Source organism: Euprymna scolopes, chromosome 9, assembly GCF_053919585.1.
Source record: "Euprymna scolopes isolate OS-2025 chromosome 9, ASM5391958v1, whole genome shotgun sequence".
Lineage (NCBI taxonomy): Eukaryota > Metazoa > Mollusca > Cephalopoda > Sepiida > Sepiolidae > Euprymna > Euprymna scolopes.
Window position 1 is genome coordinate 20,773,686 of NC_136490.1, and position 15,560 is coordinate 20,789,245.

The following is a 15,560-nucleotide window of genomic DNA, read 5'->3' on the forward strand; positions in this document are numbered from 1 at the left end:
GTCACCCAGTTTTGGGTTAAAAGTAAAAACTTCTCTACAATTTAAATAACTTTAATTTAAACTGTTTCAAGAACACACAAAAAAGAGAGTTATGAAATCAAGTTGATTCAGCCGATATATTTATACTAGTGTTGGGACGATTCTTAGATTTTTCCTGATTCCGATTCCAGGAAAATGTTGATTAACAATTCTGATACCAAGCACGATTCCGATTCCAGTGGAATTGTTGTTTTGAAATATACCATTATATAATCGAAAGTTTTGTGTAGCGAAAAAATTTGGTACAACGAAAAAGTGGAAATACAATTAAGGGAATTGCAAAAACGATTTTATTTTTTTTCGAATATGATTTCTTTTATTGAAGATAAAAGTCAAAAAAAAAATTTTTAACTATGAATTAAACATGCACCATAAAATTAATAACAATCAATTTCAGGAGTCATTTTATATATTAAAAAATATAAAGAAAAAGGGCGGACGTGCACGAATGCTACCCCTGTAGCGAAATATGCATCGGCTCCTATGTTGTATGTTGTTCGACTGAGGGAGAAGTTATTATTTTTACAAAGAAAGAATTTTTGCGCGTGTGACCTAGTTTTTTAAAAATTTATTTTGGCTTGAAATTTGCTATTTTTAAATATTATTTTCAAGTTTAATTATGTTCACAAAATTTTGTGGATCCACTTACTGGTGTTTGCACCAACAATATTGAAGCCTACTGGTTTCGTATTAAAAGAAGACTGAAATACATATCGGGATCAGTAGAAGAAATGAAATGGTCTCATGTCGATGAGGCCATGCATAGAGAGAGGCTTATAACATGAAAAGTGAAAAAATATTAGATAATTTTGAAACATTTTTAGAGCATGTTCATGAAAAATATGGTAATTATAAAAAAATCCCAATAAGCTTTGGGAAAAAAACATGTTTTAAGCCATTGAAATTTTTATTTTTTATTTTTAAATAAAAAATAATTATTAAAATAAAAGCAGTAGAGTTCTCGTTGAGTAGTTTTTATTTTATTCAAGAAAATAAAAGGTACTCATGCACTTATTGAGTCATGCTGAAATAATGACATTATTTAGAAAGCCATTCTTAACATGGGGATGGGAAAGTGTTGTATACTTATTCTGTACTTTTACCTAACAATTTAATAAAAACAGGTATCATAAAATTTTAATTAAACTTGAAAATACTATTTAAAAATAGCGCTGGTACTTTCACCTAACAATTTAATAAGAACAGGTATCATAAAACTTTAATTAAACTTGAAAGTACTATTTAAATATAGTGCAGATCAATAAGTGCACTAGCACCAAATAACATTTCACTGTGTTTCGATCTACGACATTCCATGAGAGGTACGTACATGCTAAAGCTTTTTGTTTAGTTTTGTTTATCGCCACAAGTGCTAATTTTGACTTTCGCCAATTTTCCTTTAAAAAACAATTAGAAACTCTTCAAATATTGGGCGAGGCACTTAAACCATTAAAAAAATAACGGGAACATAAGTGCATAAGCACCAATTTTTTTTTTCTTTTGTTTGGCTTTCATTTTGTTTGTTTGTTAAATCCGGCAAAAAAAAAAAAAAAAAAATAAAATAAAATAAATGAAAACAAAAGAATACAGAAACAATAATAAGAAAAGGGTATCGTAAAACTTTAATTAAACTTGAAAATAATATTAAAAAATAGTGCGGACTCCACTTTGACTTTCACCACTTTTCCTGTTAATAATTACATAAACTCCGGCAAAAAAAATATCCATTCAAAACACAGATAAAATCATAACAAAAATCGGTAAAGCTTAAATAAGTGGGCCGGGCAAACGAGCCTCATTCTAACATTTGGAAAATTTCGGTTAACAACCAGTGAAGCTACCGAAAAGTAACCCTTTTGAAGGAAGATGGATAAAAACAATATTTTTAAAATTAATTTCTTAATTTTACTTAAAAACAAAATGTAAACATATATAAACAAAAAATTTAAAAAATGATTTAATTTTAAATAAAAATTGATTAGAAAAAATTTTTTTAAAAATAATTATTGAAAAATATCGCAAAGTGTTTACAGAGCTGGTTCTTTGGGATAATAGGGGCGCCTGAAACCTCCCTTCCAAAACGAAAAAAGCTTTAGTGTTTTACTATTTTAAAGCGCTTTTTTTTAAAGCTTGAAACACAAGAAGTGGCGAGTTAACTTAGAACAACAAGGGTGCATGGCGGAAATTCTTCAGGGTTTAAATGTATTGTAATGCTTTTATGGTGGTCGGAAAACATTATCCAGCCACCATATTACTTCCTACTTACTTGCCTCCCCACGAGGGCAGAGTTAGACACAAGGTCGGTTTTTAATATAGAGAAGCATTTATTATTAAAAAGATGAAATGGTGAAATATGAAAGCAAGTTAAGCTAAAAGTAAAATTAAAGAAAGAAAAAAGTCAAAGAAATTTTGACACCCATTAAGATAAATAAAGTAGTTAATAAAATTCTTGTACATCATATTAAATATGTTATGAAAAGTTCTATGACGTTTTTATCATAAATCTTTGAGAGCATTAATCTCACTTCAAACAAACAGTTCAACTTAAAAATATGAGAGAATCGTAATGAAAGAATCATAAATCTAAGGTATTTTTTAACGATGCAATTCCGATTCCCTCAAAATACACGATTCTTATGATTAAAGATTCCAATTAATCGTCCCACCACTAATTTGTACTATAGAAATGAAATTAAGTCTGTTACTTTCATTTCTTCTAGTAGAACCATTGTGAGAGGAAAAACAAGAGATATATAACTTGCCTCAGTGACATCTCAAGCGGAATTCTTTATATTTTGAAGAAAGCAGATAGTAGAAAATGAATTTCGGGTTAACTAGCCTCATAATTCTCCCTTCCCTTATTTTGTCCTTTAGTCCTCCCATTCTAGGAATGATTTTTCTGACAAAGAGGGAAGAATTGCTGTTTTCTGGGTCAGAATTTGTTCCATCTAACACTTATCATTGACAAGTTTTTGACCTTGAAGTGGTATATTTTTTAGCTCCTTACATCAAGTGGCTTCATGCCTTGTCTAGGGCGATTTCCACAAAAAAAAGCATATGGCAGAAATCGAGATAGAGACATATGTGGAGTGTTCTTATTGCTCTACATATCACTCTGTAAGAAAATATTGAAATATTTGAATTAAAAAGAAAACGTTTAAAATACTCCAACGAGAAACAGAAATTTGGACAATATTTATTAATTGATGTCTGATAACTTATTAAAGTTTCACAAAATTGAGAGGTAGCTGAATTTTCACAAAGTGCTTATATCTCCTTTGTATAAAACTAAATTAAAATAGATATAACCCACATTACGGCCTCTTATGCTTAGCAGCTGTGTTCCAAAATTCATAATTAGTTTTAAGAATGAATTCTGTATGTACAAATATGTAAACTCATACACACACACATTATATATATATATATATATATATATATACAGTCATCCACATACAGTACTGTTTCTTTGTATCAGAACATATTAGTGTGGCTAAACTAGCACCTTACCCTAGCCGAGGATTGAACCTACAACCACCGAATTGTTAGCCGGCAGTTCTAACCTCTGGTCCATGAGATCGGTGCTCACAAATGACCTCATTAAATATCCATTAAGTAAACATTCGCCAATCACTTTTACAGTGCTCAAGCTGCTTGTTTATTTACAAACAAACAGCAAGCCTTGCTTTATAGCCAGTTAAGCAGCGGGTAAGAAATTCTTTTGCTTTTATCCTAATAACTTACCCTAATGAAGCACAGTCTAAATGATGTTGTGGTTGAAACATGTCTGCATATGTGTAACCAAAATATTAATAAATGAACATTTATACTAAATATATATATATTGTGTGTGTGTGTGTGTGTGTGTGCACATACGTGTGATACTAATTTCATCGAAATTGGTAAAAATCGACCATTTTTCAATCCTCACCTATCAAGGCCAGAAGGCCGTTTGAGGATAAGGGTTAATGAATGTAAGGTGGTAGTGATGTAACCGTTAGTGATGTAAATTGGATAGAATTTAATTATTTATGGGGACGGTTCAACAAGAATTTGTTTACATTGGATTTGAAGTGTATTCAAGTAGGAAACAGTCCAGTGGAACAGTGTGCCACGGGTGGGAAGTTCTGGGAAAGAAGCTTAGTTCATGGAATCTGTGTTTAGAGTTGGGCACAGGTAGAGAGTGGGGGAAATCGTATATAGTGATTATAGCTAGTCAAGTGTTTTTTGTCAAAGTTTGGCAAGGGGGAACCATAGATTGAAGTTCAGTCAAGCACTTGCCATGAAAATAACGATAGAGCAGAGACAGGCTCGCAACATCTTTTTTTTTTCTTACATAGGCATCACCACTTAAGGCCAAGAGGCCACTCGAGGATAAGGGTCAAAGAGTGTACAGTAGACAATTGGACAATATAGTAACCGTTAGTAATGGAAATTCGGTAAATTTGTTAACTTATATGAAACGGCTCATCAAAAATTTGTTTACGTTAGACTTGAAGACACTCATATTGTAGTCAGCTGGAAAGCAGGAAAATGGAAGACAATTCCATAGGTGTGAAGTTCTAAGAAAGAAGCTTTGCTCATGGAATCTACGTTTAGGTTTAAGCACAGATAAAGAGTTAGGGAATCATTGATAGTGTTTTCTGCTAGACGGGTGTTTCTTGTGAAAGTTTGGCGAGGGGGGACCATAGATTAGAGCTCAGTCAAGTACTTGCCATGAAAATAACAAAGCAGAGACAAACTCGCAACATCTCTTGTGTGAGAAAGAGGTTGCAAAGAAGAGAAAAGGACATCCCTACGAGGCTACAAAGTCTATTTTGAACTCTGTCAAGGCAGGATAAGCCCTTTCTAGCAGCTCCTGCCCAGACGTGGCACCAGTACTCCATCTTTGGATATACCTGGCTCTTATATGGATAGAGAATTTCATCAGCAGTGAGATATCTAGTGGATCGATATAAAGATCCCACCATTTTTCCAGCGGCCTTGGCAACGAATTTAATGTACGTGTTCCATTTCAGATCAGGAGTAAAGGTCAAGCCCAGAAGCTTGTCAAAACATGAGGCCTCCCCAAGACGAGAGCCATTCATTTCAGTTGATGCCAGATGGAAATCAGAGCGTTGATGATGTAAAGATAAAAGCTTGGTTTTAGATGCATGAAAAGTAACAAGCCACCTCTTTCCCCCATTGTACCACATGCTCAAGATCAGAGGAGAGAGAATCAGAGAGAACTTGGCTGTTTACAATCTTAGATGTGCTACCATAAATGGTATTGTCATCAGCATAAATGTTTACAAATGATGTAAGGATGTGATTTGGAAGATCATTAATGTAGATCAGGAAGAGAGTTGGGCCCAGGATGGACCCCTGAGGGACTCCAGCATTAATACTGTGAGCTTCTGATTTCTGCCCATCAACCACTACTCTTATGAACCTATCAGAGAGAAATAATTTAAAAATTGAGAAGACATTTCCCCTATACCGTAGCTGGAGATCTTGTGAAGTAAACCTTTATGCCATACTCTATCAAAGGTCTTTCATATGTCAAGAGCAACTGCCCTAGAAAGGTAGCCTCCGTCGAGAGATTCATTAATCCTATGAGATATAACTGTAACCACATCTGCTGTAGATCTAGCAGAATGGAAACCATATTGTGTGTCACTAAGAAGGTTATTTTTGCTGAGATGGTTGATTACTTCTCTATTTAACACAGATTCCAGCAGCTTACTCATGATGTAAAAGAGACTTATTGGTCTGTACTAAGAGGGAGACGAGCGATCACCTGAATTCTTAAATACAGGGCATACTGATGAGATTTTCCAGGGTGATGGAAAGCAATTCTCTATAGGACAATGTTTAAACAGTTTTGTAAGTATGAGCGCTAGTTCTGGTTGAGTCTTTTGAGTACTATAATTGGAATACCGTCAGGGCCGGTTGCTTTACTGGAATCAAGGTTTTTGATTAGCTTGGCAATATCACATACAGATATTTGTATATCACATAGTGTGTTTTCTGATACAGGAGGAAATATTGGGGGTTGGTGGCCTTGGTCGCAAAGGGTAGAATTAGCTGCAAAGTTCTTGATGCTGACAAGATTACCTTACGTCCATTGATGATAGTTGGAATAGACCAAACGCTTCTGTTCAGGATTCTGTTTGCTATTTGCCAAAACTGATGGGAACCAAGCCACTGCTCAGCTACTTTGGACTTAACGGACTGAGCATACAGCTCTCTTGATTTCTTTATTACTTTTTTACAGTAGTTGCTGGCAGTCCTGAAAGCGGCTTTAGTCTCAGTACATCTGTTATGTTGGAAGCAATGGAAAAGGTGATTTCTATGTGAAATGGCAACAGCACATTCTGGAGAGAACCACAGCTGGCTATTAGGTTTTCATTGGAACTTTCTCGAGGGTATGAAATGGTCTATACCTACAATTAACCATTCTGCCAGGTCTTATACTATAGAGGACACATCTTTTTTAAACATGGAACGCAGAAGTAGATCTGATATAAATGTACAAAGCTATCCCAGTCAGCCATAGAGTATCGATATACTGTACCATGGAGAGGTGCATCTGAGGACTTATTACATTTCATTTTTATCTTAACTGATACAACTGAGTGGTCAGAAGATCCAAGTGGAGACGGAACGGAAGCTGAACACAGTTCAGGGCAAGTTGTGAGAAAAAGGTCTAGGAGACTTGCATACTGGCCGTCAGTATCGAGCACACAGGTGGGTTCGTGAACAATCCGAATGAGGTCATAAGCAATGTAGAAATCATGACAGAACCTCCCCTCATCATCGGTCTTGTTTGAGTGGGTCAACCATTCCACATTGTGAACATTGAAGTCTCCACTCACATAAATATTAGCTGAAGGATAAGCAGATAGGGCGTGGCCAATTTTCTCAGATATGCTTTTAAAGATAGTAACTCCACTGTTGTGAGGGCGATAGAGAGCAAATGTAAATGCAGTAATTTGAGCAAGTGCAACCTGGAAGCACATATATGGTAAACCAGGATCTTCTCTGGAGACGTCCTTACCACATGGAAATCCATCTTTAATATAGGCACATATTCCATGCCCATGGTGATCTTGGGGGTCAGATTTGGAAGTAAAATTAGAGTATCCTTTAATTACGAACTCATCTAGGGTTAGGTTAGGTTAGGTTAGATTAGATTGGGTTTTACGGCATATCAACCTTTTGGGGGAGAGTGGGTTATTTAATGCAGAGGTTCGTCATGTTTTTTTTTTTATAGATATTTTAACTTATTTAGTCAGCCTTTTTGGGTCATTAGGTGGTGGTGATTTTTTTTTTTTTTTTTTTTTTTGATGGGGGTGAAGTTGGAGCGGGTAAAATTACATTCTTTTGTATAAATTGGCTTTTTTTTAGGAATGTTAGTATTTTGTTAGGACTGATTTTTTTAAATAGTTCTTTCAAATTGTTAACATTGTAATAGTTCTGCCGGATATGCTCGAGGTCGCCACAATCCAAAAGAAAGTGTTTTACAATAAAGGGTTCTTGGCATGCCACACATTCTGGAGGGTCTTCTTTTTTTAGCAGAAAGGAGTGGGTTATGTGTGCATGTCCTATGCGAATGCGGGACAAAACTACTTCCTCTCTACGCAATTTTCTGAAATTTGGTAAACATTTCTCTACTGTGAGTTTGATTTTGAAAAGTTTGTTGTTTTGACAATTATTCCATTTTTCTTGCCATTTCTTCATAATGAATCTATTTATTAGTTGTTTGTAATCCGAGTGTGGAATTTTTAAATCGCTTACATCAAAATTTAGTGCATTTTTTGCAGCTCTGTCGGCTTTTTCATTTCCTTAGATTCCAAAATGGCTGGGTATCCAGCAGAATTTGATATTTTTATTTTGTGAAAGAGTATGTACTTTTTGTAATAGCTTAATGAGTAGCAGGTTATTTAAATTTTGATTCTTTAGAGATTCAAGTACTGATAGGGAGTCTGAAAAAATTATAAATTTGTTGTAGGTGAGGTCAGTAATGAAGTCTAGTGCCAGGTCTATAGCTGTGGCTTCAGCACTAAAAATTGAAGCATAGTCTGGTAGTCGCTTCTGCAAGGTAGTGCTATTGGATATTATTCCGCATCCAGTTCTGTTGCCGTCCTTAGAACCATCTGTATAGATATGCTGATGATTAGAGTATTTTTCCTGAATGTTAAATAGTTTTTCTTAATAGTTCAGTGGATGAGTTTGATTTTTTGGGAGCTTGTTTAGTTCAAAGATAATTTCAGGTTGTTTTAGTTGCCAGGGTGGGAGGTTTAGTTGGTTGACCTCATGGATGTTCCTGATTGTGATACCTGCATCTTCCACTAATGGTTTTATACGAAGACAAAAGGTTTTATAGCTTTTACCTTTTGATCAAATAGGTTTTGGTAGTTGGGATTGAAGGCTGGATTTGATGGTTGTGATTTTTTCCTATCGTAGAGATTGCAATCTAGTGCGTTTGCAATACAATCATAGGCAGGATTGTCTGGGCAAGAAAGAATTTTGGTTAAGTACTGTAAAGCTTATTTGTTGCGCCAAATTGATAATGGCGGTTCGTTGGCTTCTGTATAAAGACTATCGGTGGGAGAAGTTTGGAAGGCTGAGGCCCTGATGTTGAACAGTGTCTAGTATCTTTATATATGATTTTCTGGTGGCGCCATCAATGAAGCTGTCATAATCTAGTTTTGAGCATACTAGTGATCTATATAGTTTCAGTAGGGTTTGTCTGTCCGCTCCCCAGTCTGTGTGGGCAATGACTCACATTAGCTGTTGTTGTTTGTTGTTGTTTTTAGCATTTATTCTTTAAGTGTTTAATATGAGGGATAAATGTGAGTCTAATATTAACCCTAAGAATTTATGTTCGTCGACAACGGGAATCTGGGTATCATCTAGTTTGAAGAGAGGATCTGGGTGAAGTTTTCTAAGCTGAAAAAAGTGCATGCATTTAGTCTTATTAGTGGAAAACTTAAATCCATTTTCGATTGTCCATTTTTTTAATTTGTTGATGCATAGTTGGAGTTGACACTCAATTATATGGATATGCCTTGAGGTATATGCAATTAAAAAATCATCTATATATGGTGAGCAATCCACACCTTGGTTTATGCATTTAACGATATTGTTAATCTTTAGATTAAACAATGTTACAGATAAGATACTTCCCTGTGGTACTCCTGTTTTCTGTTCCTTAATATCAGAGAGGCATGTTCCTACACAGACATTAAATAATCTATTGTTGATAAAGTTGTTGATGAAGATGGGTAGTCTTCCTTTCAGTCCAGCTTCTTTAAGATCTTTCATAGAATATAGCAGTCATATGCTATTTTTGTATAAATGCATTTCTGATAAAGGTTTCCAGTTGTATTAAGTGGTCTGTAGTGCTCCCTTGTTTTCGGACACCGCATTGAAGGTTGATTAATATTTTATTTGTTTCAAGAAACCACATTTGTCTGATGTTTATCATTCTCTCCATCGTCTTGCACACACAGCTTGTTAGAGCTATGGGGCGATAATTAGAGGGGTCAGATACATCCTTCCCTGGTTTTGGTATGGGAATGACTGTGGCTTGTTTCCATATAGCTGGAATGTTGCCATTGATCCAGATGTCATTAAGAATGGAAAGTAAGTAATTTAATGGTTGATCTGGTAGTTGGTTCAGGAATTCATATGTTATCTCATCTGGTCCTTCAGCCGTGTTATTGGCTTCTTTTCAATGAATCCTTTAGTTATTGAATGGTAAAAAGTTTATTATAAACTTCTTTATTACTTTTAAAGTGTAGGTTGTTTTTTTATGATTCATGTTTAATAGTCTGGAATTTTTTATTGTAATTTTTGGATGATGAATTATTTGCAATAGTGTCTGCAAGCATGTTGGCTATGTCCTTTTTTTCGGTTATTTTTTTTTATTGTTTATACAGAGGTGGTTGAGATGAGAACTGGTGTTTTTTCCTGATATTTTCCGTATCATTTTCCATATGGTTTTGTCTTTGGTGTTATTGTTGATTTTGGACACAAAGTTTTTCCATGATTCACATTTGGCTTCTTTTATTGTTCGCTGTGCTTTAGCTCTGCATATTTTGAAGTTGTTTAAATTCTGAGTAGTTGGTCGGTTGTTGAATTTTCTTAATGCGGCACGTCGTAGCCTGATAGCCTTTTTGCAATGCGATGAGTATGCTGGATGGTTCTCACCACAGTTTGGGCATTTTATATTTCCTTGGCATTCTGTTTCCTGGTGTTCATTACTGCTACATTTTGGGCATACTGTTTTCCTGGTGCAGTATTCTTTGAAGTGGCCAAATTTTTGGCAGATTAGGCAGCAAAGCGGTCTGAGGATATATGTTTCTACTTTAATGTTAATATATCCAATCTTGAGTTCAGTTGGTGGGGTGGGAGTATTGAAAGTTAATATGTGTTGGTGTTTATTGTTTGTTCGTTTCTTTTTATTGTAATTCTTTTAGTATCTATAACTTTTTGTTTTTTTAGGTTCTTCTAGAGAGCAGGTGTTTAATTCTGGACATTTGATGACTCCCTTTGAGGTGTTGAGGGTTTTTTGAGGGTAGGCTTTGATGTTTATATCATGGAACTTTGTCCATGTTAAAATTTCTTCAGCACTACTTTTAGTAGATACTTGTATGAGTAAAGTTCCATTTTTTAATTTGTTTTGTGTTCAGATTTTTGTTGATAATTTTTTCGATTATGAATGGGGACATTTTTGTTATTTGTGTGTTATCTTGCGATTCCAAGATTATATACTCCGGAAAGTTTGTGTTTTCATCCTCATCACTTTCTGGATGGGGTCTTTTAATTTTTTTGGAAACCATAGGATAGTTTTTGTTTTTTTTCATCATCCTTGCTCCCCAACCTCCTCGGAGCCCTAAATTGGGAGATGGTTGGGGGAAAACCCATTCGCCCAAGTATTTCAGGGATACAATGATGATATACTCAAACAGTGAGTATAGCTGCTTATAACGATTTTTTTCATTTCCTCGGACCCAGCAAGGTATAGAAAGGGTTAGTTTTCAATAGCATCAGTTTTCACCATCTGATTGGCCCTTGCCATCGCGTTCTAATGATAGTATGTGTGTTTTTTTTTTATAAGTGTAATGTGTTTGTATTTCTTTTTTTTGTGGGGGTTTATTATTATTAGGGACTGTCATGACTAGCCGGTTGATCGGGTCGAGCCTGCCTGACCGCCCGTCTAGCCGAAGTAAGGGCCAAAGTGGAGTGTTGCTAACTCACGGCCACTTGGTTCCGAGGTCATGAGGTGCTCAGCCACCAGGATCCCGTTCTAAGGCATTATGGGTCGCCACCTACGGCCAACAGGTGGCCCCATTGAGGGATTTTACTCTCTGCGGGGGGGGGGGGCAGTCGGTGTATTCTGATACTCCCCCGACAGAGTCTGGGAATGGGGGGGGATAAAATAAAAAGGGGAGGGAGAGGGGCTGTTTTTGTTTTTCGTTTTGCAGAACAGAATTAAGTTTTACAAAAAAGATCAGAAAACAAAAAACATCAACATAGGTACATTTCGTCTCAGGAAGCCAAAGGACAGCCTGATCTGGTAGCACCAGCTCATCTAGGGAAATAGTCTGTCCAATGCCAGTTTCGCTTAGAAATAATATGTTTGCTTTAGTCTCCTGTAATTGGATTTCAACTTCTGGAAGACCCCCTGATGTTCGATAAGGAGACATGGTAGTGGGGGTGTACGTTAGAAGTTGAAGATCTGGGTTAAATCGTGTATTTTTTTCTTGAAACTTTTCATGATGGAGTTTTGGGATTTGTGGACTAGGTCGACAGAGTTGCTTGAAACAGGGCAGAGAAGGAAAGTAAGAGAGAAATAGAAATGAAGAAATATATATTTTTTTTTGTAGCACATGAAAAGGTAAAGCCGTAGTAATTACGCACTAATATGGCATCGAGAGGCCCCACCAGTAGTTACTGCATAGTCCAGAATCCATTCACCAAATGGCAACACAGCAGCCCCAGTACTTGGCACCTGCTGATAGGACAGCCTCCTTAGTGGTTAATCCAAGGTTCAGGTCCCTGACTATCAGGCGGATAACGTCAGCCCAGATAAAACGGTTACCTCCAGCACCTTTAGTGACATGGCTACAAGGATAGACATAGAAACAGAAAATTTCCGACATCTCTGGCGGCTGTTTACGCAAAATACTGCCAACCTAGAATACAGCTTTTTCTTCTCCCTTTGTCAGAAAAATCACTCATTAAAAAATGAGGACTGAGTGACAAATAAAGAGAAGCAAGAGTAACAGGAGCTGCCGATAACGCATCCACAATGCATTGTCTATTCTCCATTTAAAAAAAAATATATATATATATTAAGTATTGTACTTAATAATTTTCTGTTGGATAAGGCACACGAAGCAGCTCCTGCCCAGATGTGGCAACAGTACTCCATTTTAGGCATACCTGGCTCTTATACAAATAGAGGATTGCATCCGTAGTGAGATACCTACTGGAGCAGTCGAATGATCCAATCATTTTCCCAGTAATCTTAGCAACAGATTTTTCAAATTAGGAGAGAAGGTCAATCCCAGAAGTTTGCCAAAACCTGGAGCTTCCCCAAGATGATAGCTATTCATTTCAATTGAGGCCAGATGGGGGTCAGTGCAATCATGATGAAAGGAGAGAAGCTTGGTTTTAAATGCATTAAAATTAACCAACCACTTTTTCCCCATTGCATCGCATGTGTAAGATCAGAAGAGAGAAAATGAGAAAGATCTTGGTCATTGTTGGCCTTTGAAGTATTGCCAGAAATTGTGGTGTCATCTGCAGAAATGTCTACGAATGTGATTTGGGAGATCATTGATGAAGATCAAGAAGAGAGTTGGACCCAGGATAGGACCCTAAGGGATGCCAGCATTGATACTATCAGCTTCTGATTTCTGCCCATCAACGACTACTCTTATAAGCCTATCAGAGAGAAAGGATTTAATAACTGAAAGGACATTTACAGCTGTTCCATAGCTGGAAATCTTGTGAAGTAGACTTTTAAGCCATACCCTATCAAAAACCTTGGATATGTCAAGAGCTATTGCACTAGAAATTAAGCCCCTGTCAAGAGATTCGCTAATTATGTGTAATATAATTGTTAGTACATCAGCTGCAGATCTTGCAGAACGGAAACCATATTGAATGTCACCGAGAAGGTGTTTTTTTTGCTGAGGTGGTTGACTACTTCTGTTTATCATTTTAGTCTATGTTGCACTGTAGAGAACCTACTGTTGATTTTATAAAATTATATATATAATGGCTTGAATTAAAGTTTAAAATGCAAATCTCAAGTGTCATGCTTCAATTGTGCTCTAAGCAGAAACATTCATTTCAAACACGCCACTGTAATATCAGAGAACCTATGTATGCTGGACCTTTCTTCTTGTGCGGTAATAAAACTTCTCAAATGCACTTTTGATATTAGACTGTGTAAGATCTTAACTTTGATCAAACTCGTCTGTTCCTTCTTTCATTGGATTTTTTCGATGATCGATTATATTGAAGACATTCCGATACAATACCTATCTAAAACCACTGTGAGGCACAAAATACATATGTGAAATTTCATAAAAATCGGCACAGCAGTTTACAAGTCCATAGGAAACGAACTCAAACACACACACACACACACACATAAAAGTTCTTTTTATATAACAATGGAGTTAGAGATTATTATCATTGGCTATACAAAATAATTTAAAAGTATACAAATTAGTTCAGTCTAATTCGCATAATTGATGGCAGCCATCTTGCATTCAATATATGATTAATCAATTTAACTATTTTTTTTGCTGTCAATTTTGATAATCGCTTTCTCACTTAACTTAAATCGAAACACGCGTCATAATGCAAATCAGCAGTTAGACACCCATAGTATGCTACGGCATAATTGGCTACTGATTTAGCATTGTCGACATTGAAGGGTGTGTGTGTGTGTGTGTGTGTGTGTGTGTGTGTGTGTGGTTGCAATTCAGTGTCAGGATTAAAAGGTTAAATACCTAAACTCATCTTTTCACTGATAGCTACTTGTAAAACATTCAAAGCTGGAAACCATCTTTCCTTTCTTCCTCCCTGTGTCTTACCCTGAACAAAATTTTCTATGAACAAAGTTTATAAGAACTTTTCAAATGTGGAACACATTGTCATAGGACTACTACTCTGCAGACTATAACATGGCCATAATACTTGTCATAAACCTTCCTCATAAGTAATAACATTTTTCTTATTCCATTCATCAGTTTCAATCCTCTCATAATATTGTTCTTAAAATGACAATTATCCATCTAATTAACCCTGATCCTAGAGTGGCTTATAGCCTTATTAAGTGGTGACTTATTAATAATCTATATAGATAAAACAGTATATGTATATGTGCGTGTCTATCGTTGTATTTAAATATTTAATAAACTCTTAAACTACTGGTCACATAACAAGAAATAGTAATCGTTCACCAAGGATAATTTATAACGAGTAAAATCTTGTTTAGATGGATGAAAATACGTACAGAAATATATTGGCTAGTTGAAATGTAAACTGCCCACTCCAACTTGCCGACATATTTTTACTTCTTTCTGTGCATCTGTTATTTCTAACAAATATTAGGTTTTACAATTTTGTCCCTTAGTTTTGGACGCTACTGTATAATGGCTTGAATTAAAGTCTAAAATGAAAAAGTCAAGCATCATGGTTCAATTGTGCTTTAAACCTTCATTTCGAACGCACCTGTCATATCAAAGAACTTACTGTATATTTTATATGTCGGGCCTTTTGGCTTGTGTAGTAATAAAACTTCTCAAATGCACTTGTGATGTTAGGCTGTGTAAGGTGTTAACTTTGGTCAAAATCGCCTGTTCCTTCTTTCATCGGATTATTTGGATTATCCATACTTATCGAAGTACCAGATGGGTAACCATTTGGGAAAGCTAGGCGCTATATGTACCGCAGCGAGTCATAAGAAATTTCTAGGTTGGTACCTGGAGGCATATTAATTCACTGAGAGAGATGCACCCCTAGTCTTAGTTAAGACATGCATCTAGGAGAAGGTAACTCGAATGATGTCAGCAGCAGGACGTTAGATGGCCATGGAAGAGGAGGATGAATCTCTAGCAGATCAACGGTTCTATGGTATTAAGACTTATGTTATTTGGTTGCAGCTATGCGGATGATCTAAGCACAATGGATAAGTGCAAACAGGTGCTGAGGAAGGTAATGGCAACCTACCCTATGTATTCTGCCAAGTTCAAATCGTGATGTTTTCAAAGGAATCAGACCAACAATAGACTGAAGTCTGTGGAAAACACTAACCATGATTTCATCTATGGCATGAACAATGCCACAGCGCAAGAAGAGGAGGATGTAGAAGAGAAATGCAAGGGATTACAGTTCTCCTTGTCACTGGATTCCAGCAGTGCCGATTCACAATTACACATGCAACCACCCTTACAGTAGGTATATTTTGTCTTTCAAGACTGAATAGAGACCATGATGACACTAATTCTAGT

At 36.1% G+C, this 15,560-nt stretch overlaps 1 protein-coding gene across 4 annotated transcripts in view; it reads right to left on the reverse strand.

Moving 5' to 3' along the window:
- The window catches only part of LOC145284455 (uncharacterized), a 235,522-nt gene that overhangs the window by 208,421 nt on the left and 11,541 nt on the right, over positions 1 to 15,560 (reverse strand). The window lies entirely within an intron of this gene.